This window comes from Danio rerio, chromosome 23 (assembly GCF_049306965.1).
Source record: "Danio rerio strain Tuebingen ecotype United States chromosome 23, GRCz12tu, whole genome shotgun sequence".
Lineage (NCBI taxonomy): Eukaryota > Metazoa > Chordata > Actinopteri > Cypriniformes > Danionidae > Danio > Danio rerio.
In genome coordinates, this window is record NC_133198.1 from 3,506,029 (window position 1) to 3,510,817 (window position 4,789).

Genomic DNA, 4,789 nt, shown 5'->3' on the forward strand with positions numbered 1-4,789 from the left:
CACTGCTCTGGGATAGGATGCAGTGGGTTACGGGCAGCCACTGCGATCGGGTACTGTACCAAAGTTAGCAACCCGGGGGTGTTTACAGACTGTACCAATGAAGGAGGTGGGTGAAATTACGTGAGTTTTCCAGACGAAATAAAAAACGGGATGGTTGGCCTGAAATACGGGATACTCCCATGAAAAACGGAAGTGTTGGCAGGTGTGCTTACCAGTTTAATAACGATTTGAACTGCTGTAGTTAGAAATCAGACAGTTATATCTTCTAAGCTAAGGGCTTATTATGCAGGTCTGTTGCCATCTTTTAGACGGAAAACTTCAACTATCTTTGATCTATTACACTATGGCAGGCTAATGGCCGCCAACGAGCTCTCTCAGAAATTGTAAATATTTTAAAAAGGCACTTTTCTTACAAATAGCAATCTAAACAACTACATTCTCCACTAAAAAAGCCTCAAAAGTACATTTAGTTGTCTAACAGCATTAATATTTGTCAAACTGTAGCATCTCTCTGCTTGTTGCTGGCTGTATGTGGGCGGAGTAATAGGGTGAAAGGGTGAAGAGGCCTTTGTGTGATGTTACTGGCAAAGTATTACATGGCTATCAACTAATCAAATTCAAGAACCAGACAGAACTGTTGTATATATATATATATATATATATATATATATATATATATATATATATATATATATATATATATATATATATATATATATATATATATATATATATATACATATACATATACATACATATACATATACATATATACACACACACATACACACACACAAAAAGAAAACCACAGACACACACAGAAAGAGACAAAAAAAAACATACACACACAGAAACGCACACACACACAAGGCAAGTTTATTTATTTAGCATATTTCAGACAGAAAGTTAATTTAAAGTTCTTTAAATAAAAAGGACTCAAAGAGACAAGTATAAGAAAATAAAAACAAAAAAATAACAGTGATTAAAAACAGATTAACGTGTTAAACGGGTATTAAAAGAAAGAAAAAGAAAAGAAAGACACATTAGTGTGATCTGTTGGACTTAGAACAGTGCTCATTCAGTAAAGGCACAGCTAAACACACACACACACACACACAAAAAAGAGAAAAATACGCTGTATCCGTCATCCAATCTCTCTGTTGTGTAGAAGTCTCCAAAGCAGCATTACAGTGACCTGACGAGCATGACTGCAGAGAGAGTTCATGTCTGAGGTCACTTTCACACTCACACACTGGCCGGGCTGATTGGTCTTTCAGTGTCCTCAAAGCGCCAGCATTTCTCTCTTCCTCATTCCGTCTCTATTGCGTCTTAAGGCACGGGAGCGCAGGAAGTTAATGAGTGTAAACCTGAAAAGTGAGCGGTAGGAGCTGATTCAGTGCCAGCTTGGTTTCAGGCATTCTGAAATCAAAGTCAGGGCCGCCGCAGCCACACAGGAAGAGTTGGACGGCAGGAGTTTAGCAGCGGAAGAGCTGTGCGGATTGGGTCTTGAAGTCGGGGATGCCCGCTGGCCGTTTCTGTTCAAACATTTGAAAGGATTAACCTGCCGTGCCGCGCGCGCATCGCCAGGGCATGTGGCGGGATTCCTGTTTCAGGCTTCCTGTTTCTCCTGACGTTGAGGAAATTTTCTGCGGTGAGCCAACTCCCCACGCTATGATCAAAACGCACATATATACCTGGATCAGCAAAAAATAAAACATTGAGGAGAGAGAAACCTTACACTTTCCAGGCACAAATATAAGAGGATAAACAGTACACAGCCGCAAGTCAAGATCATGTTAATGGAGCAGCCCGTCAACATGCTGAAGTGAAGGAGAGTTCAGTGCTGGAAACAGAGTCAAGAAACACCTTCAAGAGAAACACCTGAGCCTTCACTGAGAGAAGATGAGTTCACAACTGGCATTTAAAGGGGACCTATAATGCAAAAATCAAGTTTATAAGAGGTTTTAACACTTTAAAGTCTGTGAATATAATCCGCTTCTAATGATAAAAATGCATTCATTTTATTAGACTTGACAAAAACAGTCTGCAGAAACACTTTGATTGTCATTCTCCCTTTTTGTGATGTCATCAGAGGGGAAAAGCCCCGCCCACTAGAGACAATCTATTCCTCCCGGGACATTAATCTGTGTTTGTGAATCTGCCACTACGCTGACACACAGGCATTTAAAGCTCCGCCCTCTTTTGAAAAGAGCATGATCTCATTTGAATTTAAAGCGACAGTCACCAGAACAGCACAATCAAGGATCAAAACCTAAAAGGGTGAGTTTCAAAGAGTTATAAAACACTATTTTGTGCGGTATTTTGAGCTGAAACTTCACATAGACACTCTAAAGACATTTATTTATCTATTTATTTATTTATTTATTTATTTATTTATTTATTTGACATGGACATCACAATTACACTGGACAACCAAATGCATTTGTTTAGGTGTTTTAGCAGGCTAATTCTCAACACCTGTCCACGGGAGGCTTGACAAAATGATTTATGCAAAATATTTATGCAACAAAATATTTATGCAAACACTGCTGTTTTGTTTTTAACCACTTTTTAGGAACACTACTGAAACATTTTTATTACTTTCTAATTTTGTCAATGTCAATTTTATTTAATCAGCACTATTATACACAACCAAGGTTTGACCAATGAGCTGAACAATACGAATCACAAAGAACAAATACAAAATTATAGCTAAAACAAACAATTCTCACTGATATAATGCCAAATCAAAAAGGTGAGTTTTCAACTTTGTTTTAAAAACAGACAGAGATGATATAGACCTAATACAGAGGGGCAGAGCATTCCACAAAGTAGGACCAGCTACTGCGAAAGCCCCGTCACCCCTGCATTTACGCCTCGACTTTGGGATGTATAATAGTCTCTGGTTAGATGACCGAAGAGACCGACCAGGCTGATGTTCAGTCGACAGGTCTGACAGATTAGAAGGAGCCAGGCCATTTAGAGATTTAAAAACCAGGAGAAGAATTTTAAAAGTGACACGATAGTGCGCAGGCAACCAGTGCAGAGAGCGTAAAACTGGTGTGATGTGGTCATGTTTTTTGGTGTTGGTTAAAAGCCTTGCAGCAGCATTTAGAACTAACTATAGAGTTGTCTGACTGATCCCAAAATGTAGTGAATTACAATAGTTCAATCTAGAAGTAATAAAAGAATGATTTATTTTTTCAAAATTTTTGGCATTTCTGTGTGGAGTTTCCTTCAGGTGCTCCGGTTTCCCACACAGTCCAAAGACATGCTGTACAGGTGAATTAGGTAGGCTAAATTGTCCGTAGTGTATGAGTGTGTGTGTGAATGTGTGTGTGGATGTTTCCCAGAGACAGGTTACGGCTGGAAGGGCATCCGTTGCGTAAAAAACTTGCTGGATAAGTTGGTGGTTCATTCCGCTGTGGCGCCCCGGACTAAGGGACTAAGCCGACAAGAAAATTAATGAATATATATATATATGGGGTGTGTTAATAATTCTAACTTTAACTGTAAGTAGCAGTACATGTAAGCTGAAGTTTCACATGAGGACTGGTGATTTCAGTTTTCTGGATTCACAAGGAAATCATTTGCTTGTAAAGTGACAGGAGCTGTGCTTCAAACATTGCCCCACTACCGACAACAGACAATGAACAGAATATAAATGATGTTATACTTCCACACATTTACGTGACAAGGTAATATACTTTAATAATTTCATGTGCAGAATTGACTTGGCACTTTTAATCGGTCCTTCACTGCCAAAAACGATAAAGAGTGAACAGCATTCACTCCCAACAGGTGATGATTTCTGAGACTCTGTGGGCGACTGAAGAAGAGAGATGGGGAAAAAAGGGGATATGAGAGCGAATGACACATCTGAGGAAAACAAAGCCCTCTTCTCTCTCTCTCTCTCCCAGCTCAAGCCTCCAGGAGAAACATGCTACGCTAATTGCCGCTTCTACACAGCCCTGAGACTTAACACCATTTCACATTCTCTCATCAAAGAAAACACATGCTCAACTTTATGAAATTTTCATTCAGTATATTCACTTTCTTCTTCCTTTTTTTCTACCTCTATCTCCCCTTAAAACAACTGCCACCAAAAAAAGGGGGGAGGTGGAGGAGAGAGAAAGCGAGAGTGTTTTGCAGGACTGTTTCCTTCCTGCCTGGAAGCCCTACAGTAACTCTTTAGATCAAACTTAAAGAACTTCTACATCTGCCAGGAGCAAGAGAAAAACACCAGGAAAGAAGAAAAGAGAACAAAAAAAAAGGCACGATCAACATCAGGCAGGTTAGAGAATTTACTGGAGACCTGATGGAGATCTGGAAACTAATTACTGAAGCAGTGTGTGGGAAGGAAAGACAACAAACGTTAAGTCGAAGCATCTTCCGTCCCGGCGGACAGTGTAAATAAGCTTGCTGCTCGCCACTGATTGCTGGGAAGAGTTTCATCATAAATTCCCCTGTCACTCACAAACAAGTGCAATTAACACAAAGCCCAAACAGATGCCTTTAAAAACAAAGCAATACTGAGGCAAACTGAATTTCCCCATAAAAATAAAAAGCTTCTAAGAGCACCACCATTTTTCAGCGTGTGGGGTTTTTAAGGGTCCAGTGAAGGGCTTTGAAAATGATCTATGTTTGACGTAATCATAATTGAAACGTACAAACAGGTGGATACATTAGCTCCTCTACTCTAAAGGGTACCTATTAGGGATGTGACGGTATCAGAATTTTACGGTACGATAATACCTCGGTATGAATGGCACGGTATGGTATTTATTGA

At 39.6% G+C, this 4,789-nt stretch overlaps 1 long non-coding RNA gene across 1 annotated transcript; it reads left to right on the forward strand.

Moving 5' to 3' along the window:
- The first annotated feature begins 1,103 nt into the window (after positions 1–1,103).
- Positions 1,104–4,578, forward strand: LOC141380621 (uncharacterized). Its single transcript, XR_012398945.1, has 2 exons — positions 1,104–2,280; positions 3,802–4,578. It is a non-coding gene; the product is annotated as an uncharacterized lncRNA (long non-coding RNA).
- The last annotated feature ends 211 nt before the right edge of the window (positions 4,579–4,789 follow it).